The 14,540-nt window shown below is 40.3% G+C and overlaps 1 pseudogene; it reads right to left on the bottom strand.

The window, feature by feature from the left end:
* Positions 1 to 4,859: 4,859 nt before the first annotated feature.
* LOC131709040 (uncharacterized) overlaps positions 4,860 to 14,540 on the bottom strand; it is a 29,298-nt pseudogene continuing 19,617 nt past the window's right edge.

Below are 14,540 nucleotides of genomic sequence, written 5' to 3'. Positions count from 1 at the left end.
CACAGCTCACAATATTACAGCAGATACCAGGAAAAACCTATTCAGGTAACTGACAGTGTATTCATTATTTACAATCACTCTGCAATATCCATGTCTTCATCCTCTACGTCAGCCTCCTCCACTTTCCTATTCTCATACATGTCGCTGTTCGTGGCTGAATCATCTTCGCTGATGGCTGAATAGGGGAGGGTAGCAGGGTAATGTTCCTGCGTGGGGATAGGGAGACAGGCAGCACCAACGCGTTTAAGTTCAACACTAACCCTTAATAAAATGTTCTTCCTGTTATTAAGCAGTGGTATAATGGGAAGCAGTGGTAAATTGAAAATAACAGAAGCCAGTTTTTACTTTAGTGAAGTAGGCTACAATTTGTTTTTCATTAAAAACGTGTTTATTGAAATTAATATTCAGCTTTCATATTGAAGCTTGTTGTGGGCGACTCATTCAATCAAACCCAGTAGTGTGGAATTTGCTTTAATCGTTCAAGACGTTTTTCAAATCAAGTAAGCTTATTTGTGTATAACAAACGACACACGAGCGTGGCAGTCCTTCTATCGCAGCCAGTGTCATGTTTCTAGCACGCAGCTGAAATGGTAACGTAAGAGCGCTGTCTCTGTTTAGCGCACGCAAGAACGTGCAGAATGGATGGAACTCTGTTGAGAATTGGAAGACAACGCATTTGAAAGCAAAACATGTTATGACATTTTTAAATCTCATAGCTGAAGAGGTGTCGGCGCTTTGCCTCGTCAAGACCAGAGGTGCCGGTGCTATGCCCCAGACAGCCCTGGCACAAATTAACCACTGTGTGTATGTGTATGTATGTGTTAGGGCTGCAACGATAAAATCGAAAATCGATATTTTTATCGATTTTCCTCCTTATTACGATCATCGATAATAAAACTGGATCATCGATAATGGCAAAGTTTATTAATTTCTGGAATTTATAAACTAAATGTTGCACCAAACTTCCTATATTGGCATTTAAATTACAGGACGCCACCATTATGTCTACTTGAAATACCGACACAAATACCCGGCACTAAGGTTCAAATGTATCTCTTCAAGTGCAGCGCGAAACTGATTAATTCTCTTCCGGTTCGTTTTCATAAATGAAAGATGTCTGACAAAAGTGATAACACGGCGGGTAGAAGTGCTCCTGAGCGCACAATTGTTACACCACCCAGTATGAAAAGCAAATACTGGCGTCATTTCGGATTTTGGACGATTGGAGGACAGATTGAAAATAAAAAAAAATGTTGTATGTAAATTATGCAAACGCGAACTCCCCTATAATTCAAATACAACGAACATGAGAAGCCATTTGGAAAAACACCACCCACTTGAGTGCAGCGAAATACAGGGTAAGGAGGAGAGATCAGAAACGGCTGGGCCTTCATGTCCTAAACAGCCACGAATGACAGCGTTTCTTCAACAAACTTCTGCTGCTGCATTACCCGGTCAACGAAGTGAAGCAATTACAAAATCTCTTGTAAAATTCATCTGCAAAGATATGAGACCCATCAGCATTGTCGAGGGTGATGGTTTCAGGGAATTTTGCAGTGAAATGGAGTCGAGATACAAAATTCCGAGTCGCACAACAATTTCAAAAAACATAATTAAACTGTATGATACCACTCGTGCAAATGTAAAACAAATACTGCATGATTGTAAGGACATTGCTTTAACTACAGATGGTTGGACCTCCTTAGCCACCGATGCTTGTGTTACCGTAACAGCGCATTGCATTACTGATTCTTGGGAACTGCGAGATTTTGTTCTGCAAACCAAAGAGCTTCGAGGAAGTCACACAGCAGAAAATGTTGCAGAGTGTATTTCAGAAATTCTGGATGATTTTAATATACGCGAGTCAGTAATTGCTGTCACTACTGATAATGCACTGAACTACGTCAACGCAGTAGAAAGATATCTCAATTTGATCAACATCCCGTGTGTGGCTCACACAATTAACCTTGCTGTACGGAAGGGACTGAATACTGGACCGATCGAAAGAACACTTACCCGACTTAAAAGTTCGGCTGCACATTTCAATAGGTCACCAACTGACAAATGTCTTCTGGAGGATAAGCAAAAGTTGCTCGGATTAAAAAATGACAATTTAATCAATGACTGTGTTACACGCTGGAACAGCACCTACGACATGATTTGCCGAGCATCAGAACAACAGGCTGCAGTGGCCGCTGTAATCTTTGAAAAAAAGCTCTCGCATCTGGAGTTAACAACTAACGAATGGATGGTTGTTGAAAATATCCGTGAAACTCTGAAACCATTCAAAACGGCAACCGCTGCATTATCAACAGACAAATACCCCACAGCTTCAGCTGTTTTACCTCTTCAGCATATCCTGAAATTCCTGTAATAAAGGAGATGAAAAACAAAATCTACAGTGATCTGAGTTTGAGGTACGACAAAGAAGAACGACAATCAACATTCATGCTTTTGAACAAAACGTCATTCTTTGACCCACGCTTTCACCGATTGATACATTTATCTGAACAAGAAAAGCGTCAGGTACAGGAAGAAATTCAAACATTCAAACAGTGATACAGCGTTTTGTAAATGAAACTGATTTGGTAAATGAACATGGCAGTTCTGAAAATAAAGACGCTAGCAGAAAAACTGCGCTGTCTGCAATGGGTGACCTGTTTGGGGACACATACACCTGTGGGCAAGAAGAAACAAAGAATTGCGAAATACAACTGATGCAGGAGATGGCGTGCTATGTCAAAGAGACACCACTCTCAGCAGATAGCAATCCACTGGAATGGTGGAAAAAATCAGGCCTGAAATATCCACACCTTGCTCAACTGGCCAAAAAATACCTGTGTGTGCCAGGCACATCTGTGCGCTCTGAACGTGTCTTTTCGACAGCAGGAAACATTGTAAATAAAAAGCGAGCAGCCCTGGATCCAGAGCAAGTCGACAGGCTTGTGTTCCTTGCAAACAACATTTAAAATACACACGTTTGAATGGACAGATTGGATATACATAGTTTTTGTTTCTTTTTGAACTGTTACAATTCTGTGATCTAGTTGGATATTTCTTAAGGACAACACACAGTAAGTAACTGACTGTACATTAACTTATATATTTTTTTCATTTGAAAGTTTATATTTTGTGTACCTGGGTAATAATAATATATACACACTTTTATAACGCTTTTTTTTTTTAGTTTGACATTTGACCGTAATCCGGTGTTGCCATTAGATGTTTTTCTAAACAGAGTGTTGCGAGATAATAAAACATTGTAAGAGTATAATATAGAGATGTCTTATTTTGTATTGTAGGTAAAACAAAAATAACTCTAAATATCGATTTTTTTATCGATCGATTTGATATTGTGGGTTCAATTATCGATTTCAGTTTTCGGGTTAACCTGACACCCCTAGTATGTGTGTGTGTGTGTATATATATATATATATATATATATATATATATATATATATATATATATATATATATATATATACACTACCGGTCAAAAGTTTTAGAACACCTCCATATTTCCAGTTTTTACTGAAATTTACGCAGTTTAATGTCTCAATGTACTCTGAAATTAAAGCATAGAACAAATAAACAATTGGAGATAAAAAAGAAATCATGGAATCATTTTGTTCAACAAAATTTAATCTAAATTTTTGACTCATCAAAGTAGCCACCTTTTGCAGATATAACAGCCGAACACACTCATGGCATTCTTTCTACAATGGAAATCAAATATTGTTCGGAAAGTTCTTCCCAACACTGTTGCAGAAGTTCCCACAAATGTGTTGCACTTGTAGGTTGCTTTGCTTTCACCCTTCTGTCCAGTTCATCCCAAACCAGCTCGATGGGGTTTAAGTCTGGAGACTGTGCTGGCCATTCCATGATTTGAAGCCTACCGTCTTGTTCTTTTCTTCTAAGGTAGTTCTGACATAGCCTGGAGGTATGTTTTGGGTCATTACCTTGCTGTAGGATGAACCCCTGACCAACTAGGCGTATACCAGAGGGTATTGCATGGCGCTGCAAAATGCTGTGGTAGCAGTTTTGGTTCAGGGTGCCACTCACTCTGTGCAAGTCGCCGACTCTGGATCCAGCAAAAGAGCCCCAGACCATCACGCTTCCACCTCCATGTTTGACAGTTGGTGCCACACACCGAGGAACCATTTTCTCGCCATTATGAGAGCAATATACTACTTCCTGCAGTACAATACTGTCCAAATAATGCTTAAGAGGGTGTAGTAACACAGTCTGTTCCAACACTGCTTTTATACAGACAGAGGGTTTGTAAGAAATCAACAAAAGTTGACACCTGTAGAAATTGTTAGCATCAACTTTCAAGGCTTAATTTACTTCCATTGCTGCAGAACAGCTGTAAGTTGTTAACCTATTACTTGTTCCCTGAAAAAGGCCTTTTTGTATAACTCTGAAATGTACATTATTTTTCAGTTTTTGGTAACCTAAACTTTTTTTTTTAAACCTCTGGCAGGTAACAGCTTACCTTTGTACCATTTCAGGTTATTCACTGGACTTGAACTGCTTAAATTTCAATAAAACTGGAAAAATGGGGGTGTTCTAAAACTTTTGACCGGTAGTGTATATACACACTGTAATCCCCAGTCATTCTAAATAAATTAAATCAAATTACATTCACTTAAAAATTCAAATTGCATTCATCCATTTTAAGTTAGTTTAACATTCAAATTGACTTTAGTTGTTCAAACGTAAATAGATGATGTAGAACCAGGGGACTGGATTCCCATCAGCCCTTGCGGGACTTGTACAATTTATTTTTTGAATTGTTTGTTGTTTATTGTGTTGTTGTTTTGTGTGTGTGTGCGGTTGCACACGTGTGTTGTGTTTGCTTGTCTCTCGTGTCCCCGGATGCTTTCTTACACGTGTTCTCCTTGTGTTGTTTGCGGCCAGCCCCGTTCGGACTTCAGTCTGCGGATGTGACGTCACTCCCTTCTCCTTCTCTGCTCCTGCCTGGTTCCAGCACTTGTAAATGCTGCCAGAAGCACAGAAGCAGAAATGCTGAACATGCAGCTAATAAAATAACTTGCTGGTTTCACACTGTTTCCTCAGCTCACTTTTTATTGTTAAAATTAATTAAACATTTTCAAACAAACTAAAACTTACATCTAACGTCTGTGTATGAGCTGCTGCCTGTTGTTTTCCTGTGTGTGTGTGTGTGTGCACCGCCCCCTGTGGGCTCGCTGAGCTGTGCGGGTGGTGGAAAGTTATGCAAATCACCTACTCTAGCCTGACCAATGAGCGGTGAGGATAAGCTTATATTAAGAGAAGCCTGCGCTCTGCATGTGGTTGATTTGGCTGGGGACTCAGAGAGTTAAAGAGGAGCTCCCTGTACTGTATTCAAGCTCTAAACATGCTGAAGTGTTGCAATACCCAGGAGCTGTGTGCTAGCTGGAACTAGAGGGGAAGATTAACCAGCATTATAGAAATCAACAGGAATTCTGTGCAGCATTAAAACACACAAATCATGACAAATAAAAATAATAAACACATCTAAAAAATAAAATTTATTGAACATTAGATCATTTAAAAAAATGCATGATTAGTTGTGACTTTTTATTTTCATGTTTTTTTCACTACCTAAAAGGCTCTTTCCCAGCAGTCCTCTATATCCTCTGAATGCAGAGTCTGCCTGGGTGCTGCGTCACATGATGAAGGCTCCAGCACTGACAACGACTCAGAAAGGCAAAGCGACAGAACTCAATTTGATACAACAACCTTTAAAAAGTACATTTTGCTAATTTAAATACAAGTTAGACATAGGTGTTGTTTTAGCGTTGCTTACTATTGTGTTGTATAATTAATCAATTAATTTCACAATTAACACATTTCTCATTTTTAATTCAGAAATCAGTTGTTTCTACTAACTTGGCTTGTGTTTTTCAGACACAGTAAAAGCAGATCAAATGCATGAAAAACACAAGCCCAGTTAGTAGAAACAATTGATTTCTGAATTAAAACTGAGAAATGTGTTAGTTGTAAAATTGGGGCAACCTTGGCCCCCACCTCTTTGATAGTTGTGCCCATTTCCTTGGTGCTGAGCAAGGTTGCCCCAAAGGTTTCATGAAACTTGGCTTGTGTTTTTGATATCTCTACTTTAAATGGCTGGGCACTTTTGATAACTTGGCGATTTTTCACATTTCCAAAGTGTTTTTGTTTCAAATTCATGATGCAAGGTTAACATTTTTTTCTTCATGATAGAACAGTCCCAATTAACATAGTCTTTAAGGTTTCGCTCTTCTGTGAATTCTCTGGTGATTTTGAAAGCCTTGTTTAAGACGGAAGCACTTCCCACAGTCAGAGCAGTGATACGGTTTCTCTCCTGTGTGAATTCGCTGGTGCGAAACAAGGTTGTTTGAATGACTGAAACTCTTCCCAAAGTCAGAGCAGGAATATGGTTTCTCTCCTGTGTGAATTCGCTGGTGTTTTTTCATGTCTCCTGAGTAACTGAAACTCTTCCCACAGTCAGAGCAGCGATACGGTTTCTCTCCTGTGTGAATTCGCTGGTGTGAAACAAGGTGTCCGGACTGACTGAAACTCTTCCCACAGTCAGAGCAGGAATACGGTTTCTCTCCTGTGTGAATTCGCTGGTGTTTTTTCATGTCTCCTGACCTACGGAAACACATCATACAGTGAGTGCAGGAATACGGTTTCTCTCCTGTGTGAATTCGCTGGTGTGAAACAAGGCTGTCTGACCGACTGAAACTCTTCCCACAGTCAGAGCAGGAATACGGTTTTTCTCCTGTGTGAATTTGCTGGTGTGTTTTCATGTCTTTTGACCTAATGAAACACTTCCCACAGTCAGAGCAGTGATACGGTTTCTCTCCTGTGTGAATTCGCTGGTGTGAAACAAGGTTGTATGACTGACTGAAACTCTTCCCACAGTCAGAGCAGCAATACGGTTTTTCTCCTGTGTGAATTTGCTGGTGTGTTTTCATGTCTCTTGACCTAATGAAACTCTTCCCACAGTCAGAGCAGCGATACGGTTTCTCTCCTGTGTGAGTTCGCTGGTGTGAAACAAGGCTGTCTGACCGACTGAAACTCTTCCCACAGTCAGAGCAGGAATACGGTTTCTCTCCTGTGTGAATTCGCTGGTGTTTTTTCATGTTTTGTGACCTACTGAAACTCTTCCCACAGTCAGAGCAGCGATACGGTTTCTCTCCTGTGTGAATTCGCTGGTGTGTTTTAAAATGCTCTAACTGGGTGAAACCTTTCCCACAGTCAGGATATTCTCCAGCGCCCGCCCTCGCTTTAGCTGCTGGACTGGAACCTGGAAAATACGAACAGAAAAGTAAGAGGGACTGCTTGCTGGCTTAGGCAGGGATGGAAATAAGCCCCTCCTTTGCATAGCAGTTTGATCCCTTCCTGGATTTACTAGCAGTTTAATAAGACACACCTGTGCTTGTTAACTATACATTGGGGCTAATCAGGCTCATTTTAAAACCTGGAACAGGTGAATCTGCTATGCAGTAGGAGTATTATTTGCATTCCTGGCTTAGGGCAGGTGGTGGAGTGTATTAAAACATGTGAATTTTAGCTGTGGGGGCTTGCAATAGGTTACAACAGCTTAAAAAAACCAAATAAACAAAGCCTTTACTTTATGTGTAAAAGCAGTCAGTAAAGACTGATGCTGGTGAAACCGAGCCCTGGGATCAAAATCTGCCTTCAAAGACCTCCTGTGACGTTTCAGGTCTATTTCCTCTAACACATGCTACAATTATATCTTTAAATAGCATTATTTTACGCATTTACAGAAATATCCATATACTGTTACACTGAACATTTATAATGATATACAGTACTTTAGTGTTTCTCCCCCTTGGTATAATACCCCCCCCCCCAGCAATGACTACATTATATCTGTATCTGAAGTTCACCAGTAGTGAGTCCTATCTTGAACTGGTTGGAGTGGTACAGCAAAAACAAACAGCTAGTAATCTAGCCTACATGCTCCCTCCCTCCCTCTCAACCACACTGTGGATATCACCCAATCTAGAATGACAATGTCACAGCTACTGGGAGTCACTCACCTGCTAGACTGCATTCTGAATGGGAGCGCCCGTCTTCCTTTCCACCTCCTTGCGTGCTGTTGGGAGAGCCTTCCTCTCCAGCGCCTTGCTCTCTCACACAGATTCTCTCCAGCACCACACTACACTCCCGCAGGCATACAGGCTCCAGCTCAGGGATGTTTGGTTTGAAGTCCTCAGATTCTTCCTTCCCTGGTTCCATGTGGTCAAACTCTACTTCAAGGGGCTCCCATTTAATACGGACAGTTTCCAGCACCTCTTCTTGTTTAACAGGAAGGGGTTCTTCTGTCTGGGGGCTCTCCAGGTCATTGTGCTCAGCTTTAATATCAGAGACCTCTAGCTGACTGCTGTCACATTGCATCTCACAGAGCTCCTGTTTAATGGGGAGGGAAGCCAGCCCAGAGAACTCCACTCTAATGGGGACAAGTTCAAGGAACTCCTCTTTAATCTGGACAGATTCCATCTTCACACTGTCCATGGCAGCACACGGGATTCTGTTTAATAGCTGAAAAACAAATGCATGTATTTATTTAAATACAGGGTTATGAAGGCCATTCAAGGGGCCGACAACATCTGTCCTTAATAGCAGGGGTGGCTTTGCTAATGAAGGGACTTTACAATTTCTTGTAATAACTTCATATTACCAGAGGATTTTATCTGTTGAAATGTTTACATAATGTATCCATTCCATATATTATTTATTGCAGATTTCTTTCAAGCAACATGTTCTAACATTTGTTTCAGATTTCGAACATACCCAGTAGTCTCTGCATATAGGAATACCTCCCAAGAGAACACTTTTTGATATAGACTGACTACACAGGGGAAAGTTGACAGAGATTCATTTTTATTTTTTCACTCTGCTATTTGAAGCTGCATCTGTATTGTGAATGACTAGCGTATCATATCGGAGGCATGGATTAGTGATGAGACATTATCACTTTTACAAGTCAATTTGATTATCGATTATCAGTTACGATTATTCTAATAACATCCTTCTAGGGGCAGAAAGTCACAAAAAGGTTCCTGATTAAATGTTTTTTTTTTATTCTAATTAAACTACAATAAACTTCAGTAACTTTTTCAACAGCACTTTCAAACCTAGAAAACATACAGTATGTTTTATATTGAAGTCACTACTAAAGCAGCATAAGCAATATATAAACCATACCACTTCACAGAAACCACTTTTAAATAAAGAAGAAAAGCACACACAATCTGACAATGCACTCTCATGCTCTCAACTGCCTGAATCTTCTCTTAAAGTCTTTCAAATCTTTTACACCCCAGGGAATTATGCACTGAAAAAAAAAATATTCAAAATGATGCAGTATCTCTGAACAAGTGTGTGCAAAGTAACAAAACTATTGTGCAGTTGTGTTGGGTCCTTCGCTCATACTGGATATGAAAATACTAACAAGTTAAAAAATAATAACTAGAAAACAATGGATTTTTTTCTAAATTCCATGATTGATATAAAGGAACACCAGCTCCTTCAGTTTGTCTTCCGAAAGAGAACGCCTCCGATCGGACAGGACAAGATTCCACAGCGAGGTGCTGCGCTCGGCATCGGCTGTATTTACTGCATCGATGTATCTGAAAGCTAATGTTTTCACATTAAGAAGACGGTCAGCTGTCGATGACCAAAACAAGTCAATGTCGAATTTCCCCTGTGGATCGCATCGGGCGTCACCTTCACAGTGTTCAAAGCAAAGCAATGAAAATCTTTTAGTCTCTCGTTTCCTGATATATTTGCAACGTGGGATCTTTGTCGTGGCATTTTCTGGCAAAATCAGTCAATGTTCCCTTTATCCTCAGTGGGTCAACTGCACTGAACTGAAAGCAGCGTAGTAACTGGGGATGATCCCGTGGTTAGTACGCAGCTCCGTACTAAACTAGTGCGCAAGTTAAATACCAATTGCAACGAACTTGGAGGCTGAAGTTAGTCCCCAGCTGCGTACTAAAAAAGGTATCAATTGCACCGAAGCCAAAAATAACTGCTGCTGCCCTCTAGAGGATACAAAGTACGGGACTAACTTAGTTTAACTCTTGCTATGGACTAAGAATTTTAGTATCGTACTAAGTGGAATAGTGGAAGACATGTGAAAGTCCCAGAATGTACTGGCAGTTTATTTTTGCTGAAATAATAATGTGTGCATATAATATGCACACATATACAGTGCCTTGCAAAAGTATTCAGACCCCTGACCAATTCTCTCATATTACTGAATTACAAATGGTACATTGAAATTTCGTTCTGTTTGATATTTTATTTTAAAACACTGAAACTCAAAATCAATTATTGTAAGGTGATATTGGTTTTATGTTGGGAAATATTTTTAAGAAAAATAAAAAACTGAAATATCTTGCTTGCATAAGTATTCAACCCCTGTGCTGTGGAAGCTCCCAGTTTACACCGATGAAAGAAATTGCCCTAACGAGGACACAATTACCTTACCATTGGCTTCCACCTGTGAACCATTAAAGTTGCTGTCACATTTTCTGGATAAAAACCCCACTGTTGAAGGATCATTGGTCAGGCTGGGAATCTGAAGGAAAATGAAGACCAAAGAGCATTCTATAGAAGTTAGAGATAAAGTAATACAAATGCATAGATCAGGGAAAGGGTACAAAATAATATCCAAGTGTTTGGATATCCCAGTGAGCACAGTTGGATCAATAATCAGGAAGTGGAAGCTGCATCACACCACCCAGGCACTGCCAAGAAAAGGCCGTCCCTCAAAACTCAGCGCTCAAACAAGGAGGAGACTTGTGAGAGAAGCCACAGAGAGGCAAGCAATCACTTTGAAGGAGCTACAGAGTTCAGTGGCTGGGAGTGGAGTAATGGTGCACCAGTCAACCATATCAAGAGCTCTGCATAACACTGGTCTGTATGGGAAGGTGGCAAGAAAGAAGCAGTTACTCAAAAAGTACCATCTGAAAGCACGTCTGGAGTTTGCCAGAAAGCATGAGAGTGACCCAGCTGCGATGTGGGAAAAGGTTTTGTGGTCAGATGAGACCAAGATAGAGCTTTTTGGCCAAAACTCAAAGCGCTATGTGTGGCGCAAACCTAACACTGCCCATGCCTCAAGACACACCATCCCTACAGTGAAGTATGGTGGTGGCAGCATCATGCTGTGGGGATGCTTCTCATCAGCAGGGACTGGGCATCTTGTTAAAATTGAAGAAAGAATGGATGGAGCAAAATACAGGGAAACACTGCAAGAGAACCTGCTTCAGTCCGCTAAAAAACTGAAGCTTGGGAGGAAATTCACCTTTCAGCAGGATAATGATCCCAAGCACAAGGCCAAAGCAACATTGGAGTGGCTCAAGAACAAAAAGGTGAATGTCCTACAGTGGCCCAGTCAAGGTCCTGATCTCAATACCATTGAGAATCTGTGGCACTATTTGAAAATTGCGGTCCACAAGCGTCGTCCAACCAACCTGAACAACCTGGAGCAAATCTGCCAAGAAGAATGGGCCAAAATCACTCCGACACTGTGTGCAAAGCTGGTACATACTTACCCCAAAAGACTTAAAGCTGTTATTGCAGCGAAAGGTGGCTCTACCAAATATTAATGTGTGGGGGTTGAATACTTATGCAAGCAAGATATTTCATTTTTTTCTTTCTTAAAAATATTTCCCAACATAAAACCAATCTCACCTTACAATAATTGATTTTGAGTTAAAGTGTTTTAAAATAAAATATCAAACAGAACAAAATTTCAATGTACCATTTGTAATTCAGTAATATGAGAGAATTGGTCAGGGGTCTGAATACTTTTGCAAGGCACTAATTATATATATATATATATATATATATATATATATATATATATATGAGTCAGTTTTCGCGCCCCTCGTTGATCAGTGTTGTACACACACTATGGTATAGCGGTAGTTCGCCTGCCCCTCAATGTAAATACCCAGCTAACACACTAAGACTCAAACACGTTGTCATTAATATTAAACATAAAAACGTCGGTAGCTTATTTTTTATTGATTAAATTGTTATATTTTAAATGGACTCGGTGTTGTTGATGACGTCACGCCTGTTCATTTAACAAACAAAGCGTCACAAACAAATAACCTTCAATTAAAATGAATAATACTGTAACTTACCTTTTAGTCTCGTCCACGCCTTACAAACGGGTATGTAATATCGTTTAACTAAACACACAAATAATAATAATGATAATAATTAACCCGCCTCCTCACGGCTCGGTGTTTATCTCGCGCTGTTTGAGAAACGCCGCGCTCTGTTTGAAGCGTCAGCAGCTCGGAGTTCCCGGATGATGACGCGCACCCGCTCTCTGGGATGGAACCGCACAACAGTCTCGCGTTTTGATTGGTCCATGTCTGTCACATGAATGTGTCGTCACACGCGTGGAAAAGCGTGCAGGCATTTTTAACATTGTGATCAGAGAGAGAGATAGAGAGTGATCTGCTTTCCACAACCTTACCATTAAAATATAATGTGGTATTACGCTGTACTGATAGAACAAACTATGGGTGATTACTTTATATGAATTATCATGTTATGCACGAATGTAAGAATTGGCTTTCTGTGGTGGTGTACTTTTTTCTTTCAAGTAGCATATATCTATAATCGTTTTTGAACATGTGAACATGTACATAACCACACTGTTCAAAACTAACACAACAAGAATGCTTTTTTTTTTTTTATTTAACGCTTGTAATACACACAGTACTGTATCGATGCCTCTGTAATTTCCATTGATAAATCATTACAAAAATAACATCTTAGAGTTTTATTACACTTGATAATCGGTTCTCTTTTCTCTTTTGCAGTTGTAGTTTTTGTTTTGCACTTTGGAAACATGAAAGTAAAAAAAACAGATGAATATAATTGAAGTAGACTGTAAACCCGACACACACACACACACAGCTCACAATATTACAGCAGATACCAGGAAAAACCTATTCAGGTAACTGACAGTCTATTCATTATTTACAATCACTCTCAATATCTCTACTTCAGCCTCCTCCACTCAGAGCCGCAGAGAGCCGTCATGCGCCCCGGGGAATGATGGGTACGTTCAGACATTTTGATCATGGTTTGGTTTTTCATTTGTGTAATTTCTTGTTATATTATGTATACTTTTAATATGCTGCATGGATAGATGGTTCTCTGTGGTTTTTGTGTTTCTACGCTTTGAGATGCGTGCATCTAGGAGCTTTATAAAATATAGATTGTACCAGCCCCTGGTACTCTCCCGCCTAGACTACTGCAACTCCCTCCTGGCTGGCCTCCCTGCGTCCGCCAACCGTCCGCTCCAGCTCATCCAGAACTCTGCTGCCCGCCTGGTGTTCTCTCTGCCTCGCTTCTCCCACGCTACTCCACTACTCCGCTCGCTCCACTGGCTCCCGATCACCGCTCGCATCCAGTTCAAGACTCTTGTACTAGCCTACAGATGCCTTGACCAGACTGCACCCAGCTACCTCCAGACCCTCATCTCTCCCTACACCCCCATTCGACCTCTCCGCTCCGCCTGCACTAGCAGACTAGCTCTACCTCCGCTACGCTCCCCTGTCTCCAGAGCCCGCTCCTTCTCCACCCTTGCTCCGCAGTGGTGGAATGACCTTCCTACAGATGTCAGGACTGCCCAGTCCCTGACCACATTCCGGCGCCTCCTTAAGACTCACCTCTTCAAACAGCACCTGTAGAAGTCCTCTGTTTGTATCCTGGGACACTATAACCCTTCATGTAAATGTGCTTTATTTTGCTCTTATCTGCCCCCTATTTTACTGCATTTAATCCTGTACTTCAGAATACTGTAATCTGCCAAGTGTTTAACCTGTAGTATTTTGTACTTAATCATATCCTGATGTAACTATCACTATTTAATCATATCCTGATGTAACTATCACTATTATCTGCTGTATTATTGAATTGTGGTTTGTCACACTTGAACAAAAGTTATTGTATTTCTTGCTCTTATTGTATTACTTGTATTGTAACACTTGAAATGTATTTGCTTACGATTGTAAGTCGCCCTGGATAAGGGCGTCTGCTAAGAAATAAATAATAATAATAATAATAATAATATGTCTTAACTATTAATATCCAGGAATATAACTAGCAAACCTCTGATTATTAACAAAACGCTTCACTGCCACACATACTTTTACAGCTTGTTTTCTGTGTAGATAATTTAATAAGAGTTTAATAACAGCACCTGTTTATTTTGAGCGAATAAAAGACATGTGGATGACTGCAAAGTGGAAGCCTGAACTGAAGGCAAATTAGTGCTATTTGATTCGCTGGCTGCTCTGAAAAAGCAACCTAAATGTAATGTTGAATTTCATTGGCTGGCTGTGATGTAATGCTTTGTCATTGGCCACTGAGGTGTCAGACCATGGGAAGAGCGTTTTTATTCCCCCAGATGATTGTACATTTGAAAACAATGGAGAGAGACAGAGAGAACAGACAGAAAGGGAAAAAAACTTTATTAAACAAAGTCT

Source organism: Acipenser ruthenus, chromosome 41 (assembly GCF_902713425.1).
Source record: "Acipenser ruthenus chromosome 41, fAciRut3.2 maternal haplotype, whole genome shotgun sequence".
Classification (NCBI taxonomy): domain Eukaryota; kingdom Metazoa; phylum Chordata; class Actinopteri; order Acipenseriformes; family Acipenseridae; genus Acipenser; species Acipenser ruthenus.
This window is presented reverse-complemented; position numbering and strand designations above follow the sequence as displayed.